This window comes from Euprymna scolopes, chromosome 8 (assembly GCF_053919585.1).
Source record: "Euprymna scolopes isolate OS-2025 chromosome 8, ASM5391958v1, whole genome shotgun sequence".
Taxonomy (NCBI): Eukaryota; Metazoa; Mollusca; class Cephalopoda; order Sepiida; family Sepiolidae; genus Euprymna; species Euprymna scolopes.
The window spans coordinates 24062007-24077383 of record NC_136489.1 but is presented as its reverse complement, the minus strand read 5'-3'; positions in this window follow the sequence as shown (position 1 = coordinate 24077383).

Genomic DNA, 15377 nt, shown 5'->3' with positions numbered 1-15377 from the left:
TCACTTCCGGTTTGGCAGTGGTCATAACAGCAAAGACATCAGGTTTTTTCCCCGTTCTTTTCCTCCTTCACGGTACAGGTTCGAGCCTGCCTTCTTACTTCCACTTTTTTTTTTTTTTTGCTCAACAGACACATCCAAACACCCGGGCAACGCCGGGCTGAAATGCTAGTATATCTATAAAAGTGAAATTGTCTGTGCGTGTGTGTGTGTGTGTGTGTGTGTGTGTGTGTGTGTGTGTACATTTCCTACCAAACTACTCTGTCAATTTTTAGTCTACAGATTCGATATTTGACATAAGAGGTATTGAGATTTGAGGAAATCTTTTAAATCGTTTTCAGCTAGAAATTTGGTTGTCAAGAGGTCAAAGTTCAACGATTTGTGCTTTGAAAATTCTACCAAACTCCTCCACAAATTTTGGGTCTAAACACTTGAAATTTTATATTTCGGTTACGTGGACATGAGTACAAACTTTTTATTATATATATATATATATATATATATATATATATATATATATATATATATATATATGCATATAAAGTTATTAACAGTACATATGGCCCGAGTAAAGCCAGAAAGCCGGGCTGCACTGCTAGTAAATAGAAAAAGGGTTAAAAAACAACAAATTTATTGGAGTATGTATATATATATATATTTAAAGGAGATTAGAACAATAGTCTAAAGAGCAGAGTGTATTTTAATGTAATAGCAAAATTACTAATTTAATTAAAATACAGGGAAAGAAAAAGTGCTCGTTGTAATTTAGATATATAATAAGCTCGATAGGTAAATATCCTAGAGCTAATTTAATCTTCAGTAATGTGATTGATTTTGTTGTTGTTCCTTCTTGCGAAACGGATTTTTAATTTAATTTTAATTTGAATTTTAAATTATCAATCACATTACTGTATATATATATATATATATATATATATATATATATATATATATATATTACATTTTCACCCCAAACAAGGCACATTGCCACTTTAATGTAGGGAGCTATTATTAGGGACATAAGCTACATGGTTACTATGTGGGGAGTTGGGCAGCAAGATGTCGGTTCATGTTACACTTGAACTTCTGCATGTCAGTACAGTTGGGGAAGCAGGAACCTGGAAGGGAATTCCAAAGTCTAGCGGTTCTGGGAAAGAAACTACTGGAGTAGGAATAAACTACTGGAGTAGTATATATATATATATATATATATATATATATATATATATATATATATAGTCTTGGAAGTTTTTTAACCTTTAAAACTATATAAAAAATTTTATTATTTAATTTTCATATTTTTTAATCATTCGTTGGAAAACTATTTAGTCATTTAATCATCTGCAATTGCTGTATCAACTTGCTTTCTTGAATTCAGAATAGTTCTAATGTTGTTCCAGGGATCATCAGTTGTCTACCACCAACGTAATAGATGCACTGAGACTAAAGCTGCTTTCAGGACTGCCAGCAACCACTGTAAAAGAGTAATAAAAAATGCAAGAGAGCTATATGCCCAGTCTGTTAAATCCAAGGTAGCTGATCAGCGGCTTGGTTCCCACCAGTTTTGGCAAATAACAAATAGGATCCTGAACAGAAGTGTGCGTTCTATCCCAACCATTATCAATGGACCAGAGGTTATCTCGTCAGCGTCAGACAAGGCCAAACTATTTGCAAAGAACTTTGCAGCTAATTCTACCCTATGCGACGAAGGCCATCAACTCCCCATATTTCCTCCTATAACACAGAACAAGCTAGGTAATATACAAATATCCGTGCATGAGGTCGCCAAGCTAATAAAAAACCTAGATTCCAGTAAGTCAACTGGCCCTGATGGCATCCCAATTATAGTGTTAAAAAAGCTTCAACCAGAACTTGCTCCCATACTTATGAAACTATTTAAGCGCTGCCTTAAGGAGAAGTGCTTTCCGACCCCCTGGAAGACCTCATCAGTTTGCCCTGTATTTAAGAATTCAGGTGATAAGTCATCTCCCTCTCAATACAGACCAATAAGTCTTCTCTGTGTTATGAGTAAGTTACTGGAATCAATATTAAATAGAGAAATAGTCAACCACCTCAGCAGAAACAACCTTCTTAGTGACACACAATATGGTTTCCGCTCTGCAAGATCTACCGCAGATGTGCTGACGGTTATATCCCACAGGATTAGTGAATCTCTTGACAAAGGCTTCCTTTCTAGGGCAATTGCTCTTGACATATCAAAGGCCTTTGACAAAGTATGGCATAAGGGTCTACTTCACAAGATTTCCAGCTACGGTATAACTGGAAATGTTTTCTCAATCATTAAATCATTTCTCTCCGATAGGCTCATAAGAGTAGTGGTGGATGGACAAAAATCGGAGGCCTGCACTATAAATGCTGGAGTCCCTCAGGGGTCAATCCTCGGCCCAACTCTCTTCCTGATCTACATCAATGACCTCCCTAAACACATACTTAAATCATTCATTGACATCTATGCTGATGACACGACCATCTACGGCAACACATCAAAGGCTGTCAATGACAAAGTTCTCTCTGATTCTCTCTCCCCTGATCTCGAGTGCGTGGTTCAGTGGGGGAAGACGTGGCTGGTTACCTTTAATGCATCTAAAACCAAACTCCTATCTTTACATCATCAACGCTCTGACATCAATTGAAATGGATGGCTCTCCTCTAGGAGAAGCCCCATGTTTTGACAAGCTTCTTGGTTTGTCCTTTACTCCTGATCTGAAATGGAACACGTACATCAAGTCTGTTGCCAAGGTCGCTGGAAAGATGGTGGTATCCTTCTACCACTCCAGAAGATATCTCACTACTGATGCAATTCTCTATCTATATAAAAGCCAAGTACGTCCAAGGATGGAGTATTGCTGCCACATTTGGGCAGGAGCTGCTAAAAACAGCCTATCCTGCCTTGACAGAGTACAAAATAGACTTTGTGGCTTAGTGGGGGATGCCCTTTTCTCTACCCTGCAACCTCTCTCCCACAGAAGAGACGTTGCGAGCCTATCTTTGTTTTATTGTTACTTCCATGGCAGGTGCTCGTCTGAACTCCAATCTCTGGTCCCCCCCCTCGCCAATCTTTCACGAAAAACAGCCGTCTAGCTGAATCCACTGTCAAACATTTTCCCCACTTTTTATCTGTGCCTAAATCAAAACGTAGATTCCATGAACAAAGCTTCTTTCTTAGAACTGCACGCCTGTGGAACTCTGATCTGTCTGCCTGACTACAACTTGGATGTCTTCAAGTCCAACGTTAACAAATTCCTGATGAACCGTCCCCTTAAGTGAACACTTCATTAAATCTCCACACTAACGTACTGTACTTGCAATAATCCTTATCCCTGAGTGGCTTCCGGGCCTTGATAAGTGGTGACCACCATGTAAAAAAAAACCCCAAAAACTCTCTGTCTACCCGATCGGTCGTTAACCTATATAAAATCACTTCTTTGTTTTCTAAACTTTGATCTCTATCTATACAATTGCATCATTCTCTGACATCAAAAATGACATTATGTTTGCTATTGCTATCGATATTCCTTATGTGCCAGATATTAATTTGTATTTATTTGATTTAAAACTGTATATTCTAAATTCCTCAAGCTGCATTGATAACCAGATGTATAAATGATATATTTACTTACTTAACCTACTCTCTTGCTACTGTAGGGCCCAATCTGTTACACAATTACAAAAATTACATTTGATCAAAAGTTATTATTCGCTTAATTATAGAAAGTTCCGTGAAAAATGTTATCAGTATTAAAATAAGTTTATATGTTTGTTTTTGATGAACCGATGAAAGTGTGAGTTAATCAGTTGTGTGTGTATGTGTTAATATTGGAATGTATATGCTTATAACTATGTGTATGGATGAGTTGAGAAATATATTAGTCAACTTCTCCAATCCCAACAGTGTGGCAATAGATGGGACAAAGTAGAATTTAAATGGAAAGTTTGGCTTTTTATACATTCAGGTAGATCAAAAACAGCAAATTTGATAAGTTCAGAAAAATTTGTTTGATTAGCTTAAAGATTTTAAAATTTGTTTTTATTAATTCAGGTGGGTAATATATGCAGAAACAATGTTTTGGAGCATCAAAAGGTAAACTTCATCACTACAGGTGCACTGCCAGGGGATGTCAAATAATCTGAACGATTTTGATGTCTAGAAAATATGTATCAAGATGAAAAATATTTTTAGGATAAAAATATTATGGTAGAAATGTATCAGGAATATTAAAACAAACAAGAATGTTAAAACATAAACAATGGAAATGATTTTAGTGATGGCATCAGGCAATCTTAATATTACATGAATTAATGGCGTAATGAGATAGATTTTGAGAGACGTGTAGCTTAGTTTAGAATTTGGAGGCAGACGGAAAAAATCGCACAAGTTAACACAAAAGATATTGTCTCCGCGTTTTGGATGCTAGGCGAAACATATAATGTAGAAAATTACAACGTCTTGCGGCTCTGATGAGAAGTCAAGAATAAGGTTATATCAAATATATAAACTATTGTTGTTTAGTTTCCTTCAGAGGGAGATGAACTTGAATAATGAGAAGAGACAAAGACAAAGGAGAGAAGTATGTTCTTTGCCTGTGCACTGCATAAACTAAATGCTAATGAACCGTTTTATTATCAGTGAACCACTCACGCATACATACAACAATAGAAGAAGATTGTAACCACTAGACATCACCGACTGTATATATCACAACATAAAAGTAACACATGTTAAATAGATGCCGTTTATAGAGCATACAACAGAGGAACACTGGAAACTTATGTACAATTTCCATCATCCTGCATGCATATTTATGTGAACTAACAAGAGGTCAGGTGAACAAATGCAAATTTTCACCCATTCACGTGCACTAAGAGAACAAGCTTAGCCCATACATATACAGTGTCACACTAATCATTACTCACACGCATATATTCACACTCACAAACACATCTCAACTATTTGTGTCGGCTTCTTCACTACATTAATTTTTTCAGAGGAACATTGGTTGTCATCCAGAATTCAAGCTAATTATGTAAAATAAAAATACAGAAAAATCTTTTTTTTTTATTTTTTTTTATTTTTCTTCCTTTGAAGATTGTAATGCTGGGTATGGGGCAGCCAAACCAGCTGCCAACATTGCCCCGCTTTTTTATTGAAACCAACCGAGAGCTCTTTTTAGTATCCTCGCTGTTCCCTTAAGTGCAATTGTCTGAATCTCTTTTGCACTTGGTTCACCAGGAATATTAGTTAGGTAAGACTTCAGGTTCTTCTTCATAAGTCCTGTGGCACCTATGATAACTGGTATGATCGATATCCCCTTTAGGTTCCAGTTTCTTTTCATATCATACATGAGACCTTGGTATTTGGTCTGTTTCTCTCTTTCAGCTCTGTTAAGACCGCCATCATTAGGAACACTCACTTCAATCAAGGTTGCAACTCTCTCTAACTTATTCCATATAACTATGTCAGGTTTCACAGCAGCATTTTCAAGGTAGGTGGCTGTAGGGATTACATGGTCGTAATGTATGGACGTGCTCGTTATGGAACAAAAATGTTATATTCAAAAACCCCATAAATTGATCAAGTTGTTATTTTTTATATAGAAAATCATTTTCTTTTAACGATTTTTAACAATTAATAGGAATTCATAGGCAACACAATGCTGATTTTGAGCTCTATTTCTGTCTCGGTAATTGGAATTGAGTTATCTCTCTTTTTTTTTTATTAAATATGACAGACTGAGACACATCCTCCATCCTTATAAGATTTAATATTTTTATTTAAACAAAAATACTTGATCAATTTACATAATTTTTGGAATATGACATTTTCATTGCATGACAAGCATAAAGATATTTTTGTATTTTGTTTTTAAGTTGAATTTTGAACAAGAACTGGAACACAAATGACTTTCATATGCATGTGAAATTATAGTTATATAAATGTATTATTATTTAATCATATTTTCTTGATTTTTTATTTGTTCTATTAATAGGCACTTGCTAACTGGTGACCCTAACATCTCTTATTCTATTCTAAGATTCATGCACGTCCATATCTTTCATTTTCTTTCTTTGCCATTTATGACCCTCATTTTACCTATTTACCTATCTATTATTATACCAAAACTCCGAATTTGCTTGTCACAATGTCACCGTCTCCAATTTTAATGTCATGGCGTCATTTCTAGTAAACTTTTTATGTTGAAATGACGTCAAAAAATATTTTTTGTGAATTTATTCTTATATTTTTAACTAAAAGAAAAGGCAGGAGAGACGTTTCGTTTGGTAGGATTCTTGAGACAGTCTTAAATGTATTTAGTGTTTTTAGCAATGCTCTGCAGGACTCCTGTTTTTTTTTTTATCACTGATCACTTAAATAATTTATCTTCTGTGGGGGGGGGAGGAGGGATTAGAAAATTTTCTTTTTTTAAATTTTTTTTTTTTTTTATTACATTTTCACCCTAAACAAGGAAAATTGCCACTTTGGTGTAGGGAGCTACTATCAGAGGCAACAACTACTGGGGTACTATGTAGGGATTTGAGCAGCAAGATGTCGGTTCACGTTACACTTGAACTTCTGCACGTCAGTACTGTTGGGGAAGCAGGGACCTGGAATGGAATTCATGAGTCTAGCGGTTCTGGGGAAGAAACTATTGGAGTAAAAAGATCTTTTACATCTAGGGATCACTACAGTGTGGGGGTGGGATTTAGCAGCCTGTCGGGTTTGTCGAGGGTGCTCACGTCGTGGGGGCACAAGTGATTGCAGTTCATCAGAGCATTCACCACTAAAATACTTGTAGAAAAGGCAGAGGGATGCAACATTTCGTCGATGGGACAGAGGCTGAAGCTTAGATGCCAGTTCAGGGCCTATCAGGTTTGCGACTCTCTTTCGAACCTTGTCAAGGACCGAGAGACTAGTAGCAGATGCACCAGTCCAAATGTGACAGCAATACTCCATACATGGGCGAATGGTGGCCTTATAGAGGTACAGGATACTTTCGGGTGTTAGTAGTTATCTAGCACGGTAGAGAGAGCCCACCTTTCTTGCAGTGGCCCTGGCAATGCCTTCAATGTAATGGTTCCAACTCATGTTTCCTGTGAACGTTAGGCCAAGGAATTTGAAAGATGTACTCTCAGATAAAGAGTCTTTGGCCATTGCTATAGGTGGTAGAGAGGGTTTCTTGTAATTATTGAATGAAACTAGTTTAGTCTTGGCAGCATTGAACGCGACCAACCACTTTTGTCCCCATTCCACCACAGATTGGAGGTCTTCCTCTAGTGTTTCTGCCATTTCTTTAGAAATGTGTTCATTTGTCTTCCTGTCGTGCCTGCCATAGAGTGTAGTGTCATCAGCATATACACCCATCTCAGAGGCAATTTTGTTGGGGAGGTCATTTATGAATATCAGGAATAATAGAGGTCCAAGGATAGAATCCTGGGGCACCCCCGCATTTATATCATATTGTTTAGATGTACGACCATCGAGGACAACCTGGATTTTTCTCTTATCTAAGAAGGATTTAATTATGTTAAGTATTCTACCTGTGATACCGTATGATCTAATTTTCCTGAGGAGACCCTCATGCCATACCCTGTCAAAAGCCTTAGATATATCTAGAGCTACCGCTCTGCCCTCCCCCGCTTTGTCCAGTGAATGGTATATACGTTCAGAGATTACAGTTAGGATGTCTGCAGTGGAACGGGCTTGTCTAAATGTGCTCAGTATCCTAGCTAGAGCAGGTGAGTTTTTTTTTCACTCCTCATAAGGGAGACACTTTCGTATACATTTATGTTTGTGCGTACGTTATCACATTTCACACACATTTGTTTATACGTACGTTATCACACACAGTTATGTTTTTACATACATTATCCCTTTTTGCACACATTTATATCTGTATGTGCATTATCATCTTTCACATACATTTTTGTTCGTATGTACGTTATCATTTTTAAGAAGTAACCAATTTTGGGAAGGTCACCATTTTTTTGGAGGGTTACATTTAAGGATTTCAATTTGGGTGAAGTATTTTTGGGTGAGTCGGTGTCAGAGAAATATTTTCTGTGAAAAAGATTTTTATGTTTATAATCAAATGTGAGGATTCAAGAAACATGCTATACGAAAAACAAACAAAATAAAGAGTTCAAAGACATACATTCGCAAAAGATATTTTGTATATATTTAAAATGAAAGTTTACAGCAATAAAGAAAACATAGAATGTTCGTAAATATTTTAAAGTCCTTGGAAAACAAGGGGATTCTTTAATTGAGAGATCGAAGAAGTCAGAGTCAATAATTAAGGGTTGTGCGTTACACGGGTCTGGAAATCGTAATCAAAACTTCTCTACTCAATTAAGCAAATTATATTTCATTAAAAGTTATTAATAAGAGTTAATGTTCATTTGTTTTCATATTAGAAGGAAAGTTCAATGAAAAAGGTTGGGAATATTTCAATGGATAAGTTCATACAGATTGGCAGACGATAATGAGCCAATGAATTGTGCAGCTTTATGTTTGTTAATGTTTGTGTGAGTTCAGGCATTGCAGTAGGCTCAAGCCCAACAGAAGAGCGTTCAATGACGCCAGTCCGGGGACTCTGGCTCAACTGTTTAATGAAAAAAAAGCTGGCTTTTTAAAGGACCGAGGTGGCTCTTAGAAAGGCCATTTTAAATAAATTCAGAAAATCCTCTGATTCATTCAAAATATAATATTTTTTTTATATTAATTCAAACCTGTGTGGATTTGGTTGCACAGAAACGAGTTTAATCATTTTTGATTTGACACAGATTTATATTTGTATGTACGTTATCATCTTTCAGACAGATTTGTGCTTGTGCTGATTTGCATATTTTTTTAAAAAAGGACTTTTATTAATTCACTGTTTGTTTTTGTTTTTTTCTTATTGGATGATTAGTTTCATTTCGCTATGATGATTTCAAATCCTACTGCTGCCTTGCAGTTTTCCTTATCCAGAAAGAAAAGACGTAGTAGTGGACACGATAGAACGACTGTCTACCTCACTGAGATTATTTTCGGCCAGAAGCTGCGGCCTCCTCTGCTGCCAGTCGCTCCACTGGAAATGAGCATTGGAGGTTCAGAGGGTGGTTATCTGATGAGCAATATATACTACACCTAAACTGCGCAAGCAAGTTAGTAGTCAAGGTGGAAAGTCCTGTACTGAAGGATAAAGCACTGAGGCCCTGACGGACTGCACGATGATGATGATGATGATGATGATGATGATGATGATGATGATGATGACACACTATTCTATTTGTGCATATTTTCTACATTGTGCATAATTGCATAGCATTTTGGGCTGCATTTAGAACAAATCTCTGTCTCTATCTTGGAATAGTCTCTACCAAACTACTTTGTCAATTTTTGATCTACATACTTGATATATGGGTATTCGTACCTATGGAATAAAAGCGATTTGTTTTGTAATCCAAAGAATAGCTGCTAAGGGGTCAAAATCAAAAAAAAAATGGGACTTGGACAGCATAGTTTGACATAATGTGTAAACTCTACATATGTGCAAATATACATTTATATGTTTAACAATGTTATTTTTAAAGTTTTGATATGCATGTGCACTTAGCTCAGATGGTAATGAATAATGTTGGAGAGCTATATGTTTTGGTTTCAATTCTAACTGATTGCACTCACGTCATATATTTTCTTACTTTTAAAATCACTACTATATATTGGGTACAATATAATAATGAACAGAGAATTGGTTTATAATAATAAATACGAAATCTGCATGAATTAAAATATCATATTTTAGTGTATTTTATGACCAGATAATGCTGGGCAGCGTGCTAGTCATTTGTATTAATTACCAGCGTGACTCTTGGCAATCTCTAAAGACGCAATCGTCATCCAAAATAACTCTACCAAAGTCAAGACTGTCATACGTTCACACGTAATCGGCTACAAAAGTACAATCTTATTTGAGAAAGATGGTAGACCTAAGGGTGTTAATATACAAAGTTGCCTTTAACATTTTTAAGAGCTTAAAACATACTATGTCAGAAATTTTATGCTGACAATTAAAATAAAGGATGCTTCTTTTTATTGACGATTAAGTGAAATATGGCAGTTGAAAATAAAAATAACAGGAAAACATGAATATAGGTAAATGTGCACTTCAGGTGCGTAAATTGTTTGCCCTACATAAAGCTATAAAAAGCTTCTTTTTTTTTTTTTTGATAAAAGATATTATTAGACCCAAAGACTTAAATAAAATCATAAAAAGCTTCATTTTTATTATTTTTTTTTTTTACACTAAATGGGCAACAGTAAAACTTTTCATGCAATGGCAAGCGTTTTTTTTTTTTTTTTTTTTTTTTTTTTTTCTAATTTGAACTAATTTGAAAAACAAAAAAAAAACATGGCTGGTATTACACAGAGTAGTTGCAAAGTAAATGTGGTATTATGGCGACTGCTGAAGTGAAAAGGATACCCAAAAACCTAGAAAGTCATCAGTTTAAAGGAAAATGTTAAGGTGGAAACCAGGTAAAATATTACTAATGTGCAAGTCACGTAGAGGTAAGAACCACACATACATGAAATGGTAAAAATGAATGTATTAATAGGGGCATATAGAAGAGAACGATATCAAGGTGAAGGTTTGTTTATTTTTATATATATAAATTTATTGTCATAAGACGAAGGTGACAAAAAAGTAAAGAAAAAAGAAATCTGTGCCAAACAATGCATTTAATGCAGGCTGAATAGAGAGACGCGTTTTTGAAGGGTGACCTTTGTCGCCAGCTAAAAATGTCCCCAGTTTTATTTAGCCAAGAATGCAAAGAGAGAGAACAAATTGTTTCAATGATATAAAGGGAACGTTTAAGTACCTGTTGGATGGGGAGAGAGAGGGAGGATAAAGAGTGAGAGATACGGTGGAGGAGAAAGAGAGAGAGAGAGAGAGAGAGAGAGAGGAGAAAGAGCAGCAGAGATAAAGATGGAGGAAGAAAGAGAGAAAGGGAGAAATAGAGAGACGGAGAAAGAGGGAAAGGGAGAAAAAGAGAGGAAAGGAAAGAGAAAGATAGAGAGACAAATAAAGGGAGAGCGAGAGTAGAAAATGAGAGGGAGGAAAGGGACGAGGAAGAAAGAGAGAGGAGTTAGAAAATGAGAGAGGAAGATTGAGAGAGAAAAGGAGAAAGAGAGAGAGAGAAGTGAGAAAGTGAGAGAGAGAGGGGAGAAAGAAAAAGGGAGGAAGGAAGAGAGAAAGAAAGGGAGAGAGAAAGAGAAAGAGGGAGAGAGAGAGAGAGAGAAAGAGAGAGAGAGAGAAAAGAAGAGAGAAAGAGAGAGAGAGAGAGAGAGAGAGAGAGAGAGAGAGAGAGAGAGAGGGGTAAATAAAAATCGGGTCATTTTTAAAAACAAGTAGCCCCGTTGCAGCCAGATGGTTGCATATTGTGAAAGAAAAGCGAGTAAGTACAGTGTATTTACACAATTTTTATTTACATGAAAGAAACAACAACAGTGAAAACAACAGCAAGGAAGTGTTCAACACGAAAGTATTTCTACTGTCTCATCGCTCATCAAGACTGAGGTTTCTTTCAGTCCTAGGTTGTATCTCCTTGAGTGCTCCACATTGCGTCACCGACTACTGTTGCAACCAATTCACCGCTCTTGAGAAGAGAGAAGTAACAAGTGAAACAGAAAATGAAAGAATGAAAATTTTGGGGGATTATATTGAAGGTAAACGAGTGCCGTACATTGTTATTACATATGTGTATGTTATGTTTATGGGGGCAAAATATAAGACTGAAATTAAACAAAGAACAAGTGAATTTACTTTACAGGAAAAATCATGGATTACAATAGAAAAATACGAGCATGAAAAGTAATATGGTTAAGCTTAAACATGGAAAAGTAAACGACTAATTGTTAAAACTGGAAAAGCAAAGGACAAGATATTCTAGTAAAAAATATAATAAATTTATAACTTAAAATATTGCAGCATTAAGATTTTTTTAATTCAATTCATAACATTATATAATCAATTCGTAATGCTGCAATATTTTAAGTTATAAATTTGTTTTTATTTTTTACTAGAATATCTTGTTCTTTTCTTTTCCAGTTTTAACAACTAGTCCTTTACGATTCCATGTTTAAGCTTAACCATATTACTTTTCATGCTTACATTTTTCTATTGTAATAACAAATAAATTTTACCAGTGGCAAGATAAGTTACTCTTTAACTTCTACCTACATGGATTTTTCTTTGCATTACAACTTATTTTAAAGCGTTTATTTACTTCCAAACAAAAGTAGTGTTAAGTTTATTGAGGAAGAACGGAAAAAGAACAACTGTTTTGTTGTAGTCATTTAGACTCTTGGTAATCATTCAAAAATCAAAAATTAAACAAAATACTATTAGAACATTACATTTTCATATGATTGGTGACATTTATTGGATGAGTTTCTATCAGCATTTTGTTTAATTTTCGATTTTTTAACGGTTATCAAGAGTCTAAATGGCTATAACAAAACGTTTTGTTTTCTTTGTTTTAACTTAACAGACTTTACACTGTTTTGTTTCAAAGTAAATAAACACTTTACAAAAAGTTAACACACACACCTAGAAAAGTAACTTATCTTGCCTTTTGTAACATTTATTTGTAGTGTATTTATTTCTCCATCCCTTTTTTGGGGGAGGAAGGCTTATGTGAAAAATGTCCCCCAAAAATAATTTTTTAATTTTGTAAATATTAAATTAATCAGGATGGCCAATGAAAACTATTTGTTTTGTTTTTTACTTAAAAAAAAATTAATAGCACTGATTGAAAAATACCCATAAAAAGATCAGAAAATCGTCCCATCTTAATGAAATTATCATTATTTATTAATTAATGAATGAATGTCAATATAAACTATTTACTTGTATTAAGAATAAAAAACAAACAAAATTCATAGATTTTTAAATCAATTAAATTACTTTATCTCCTCTCATTTACTCCTTTACTTCAAGGATCTATTCCGTCTTACTGTACCCATTGTCGAAACACGATTACCACTTTTATGAAGAAACTAGCAGGCCTCCTGGCGTTGCCTGGTCGTAAAATACACATAAATATTATATTTTAATTCATACAGTAACTGAGACATGTGCATGAGAGTATTATGTTTTTCTAAACAGTTCACTTCTTGTAAGTAAAAAAAAAAAAATAGGAAATACTCAGACTGAGATCGAAACCAAAACCTAACGACAGTGAGTCAAGTATGTTAACCATTATGCCGGCTTGACACAATCACTAAAAAGTGTTTTCAAACCTACTTATTTTTAACATAAAGAATTTTTCATGTAAACCATTCACGAATGCACATACGTGGAATAGTTGACAAACAGATAAAAATCTGACAACCCTCACACACCAAATTTTCTAATTTTGACCCCTTTAGTAGCCCGTTTTTCTGAATGAAAACCAATTAAAAAGTTTTCCACATGTCTGCATATCCTATATATCAAATTTCAACTCTGTAGATCAAAAATTTATTAAGTATATAATTTAAGACGTGTCCTCACACACACATTTCCACTTTTATAGATATATAGATAACGCTGGAATTGCGAATGCAAACCAATTTTAGGTCAGTTAGTATTTAAAACCTTTAAAACATTTAGTTTTTCTTTTATATTTTAATTTATATTTTCATATTTTAATTTATATTTTCATATTTTGATTTATATTTTCATATTTTAATTTATATTTTTATATTTTAATTTATATTTTCATATTTTAATTTATATTTTCATATTTTGATTTATATTTTTATATTTTAATTTATATTTTAATATTTTAATTTATATTTTCATATTTTAATATATATTTTAATATTTTAATTTATATTTTAATATTTTAATTTATATTTTCATATTTTGATTTATATTTTCATATTTTGATTTATATTTTTATATTTTAATTTATATTTTCATATTTTAGTTTATATTTTCATATTTTAATTTATATTTTCATATTTTAATTTATATTTTAATATTTTAATTTATATTTTCATATTTTAGTTTATATTTTAATATTTTAATTTATATTTCAATATTTTAATTTATATTTTAATATTTTAATATATATTTTAATATTTTGATTTATATTTTAATATTTTAATTTATATTTTAATATTTTAATTTATATTTTAATATTTTAATTTATATTTTAATATTTTAATTTATATTTTCATATTTTAATTTATATTTTCATATTTTGATTTATATTTTCATATTTTGATTTATATTTTTATATTTTAATTTATATTTTTATATTTTAATTTATATTTTCATATTTTAATTTATATTTTCATATTTTAATTTATATTTTCATATTTTAATTTATATTTTAATATTTTAATTTATATTTTCATATTTTAGTTTATATTTTAATATTTTAATTTATATTTCAATATTTTAATTTATATTTTAATATTTTAATATATATTTTAATATTTTGATTTATATTTTAATATTTTAATTTATATTTTAATATTTTAATTTATATTTTAATATTTTAATTTATATTTTTATATTTTAATTTATATTTTCATATTTTAATTTATATTTTCATATTTTGATTTATATTTTCATATTTTGATTTATATTTTTATATTCTAATTTATATTTTCATATTTTAGTTTATATTTTTATATTTTAATATATATTTTTATATTTTAATTTATATTTTAATATTTTAATTTATATTTTAATATTTTAATATGTATTTTCATATTTTAATTCATATTTTCATATTTTAATTTATATTTCAATATCTTAATTTATATATTCATATTTTAATTTATATTTTAATATTTTGATATATATTTTAATATTTTAATTTATATTTTAATATTTTAATTTATATTTTCATATTTTAATTTATATTTTCATATTTTAATTTATATTTTCATATTTTAGTTTATATTTTCATATTTTAATTTATATTTTCATATTTTAATTTATATTTTCATATTTTAATTTAAATTTTACTATTTTAATATATATTTTCATTATTTTCATATTTTAGTTTATATTTTCATATTTTAATTTATATTTTCATATTTTTATTTATATTTTAATATTTTGATTTATATTTTCATATTTTTATTTGTATTTTAATATTTTCATATATATTTTCATATTTTAATTTGTATTTTAATATTTTAATGTATATTTTTATATTTTAATTCATATTTTCATATTTTAATTTATATTTTCATATTTTAATTTATATTTCAATATCTTAATATATATTTTCATATTTTAATTTTTATTTTTATATTTTAATTAATATTTTCATATTTTAATTTATATTTTCATATTTTGATTAATATTTTCATATTT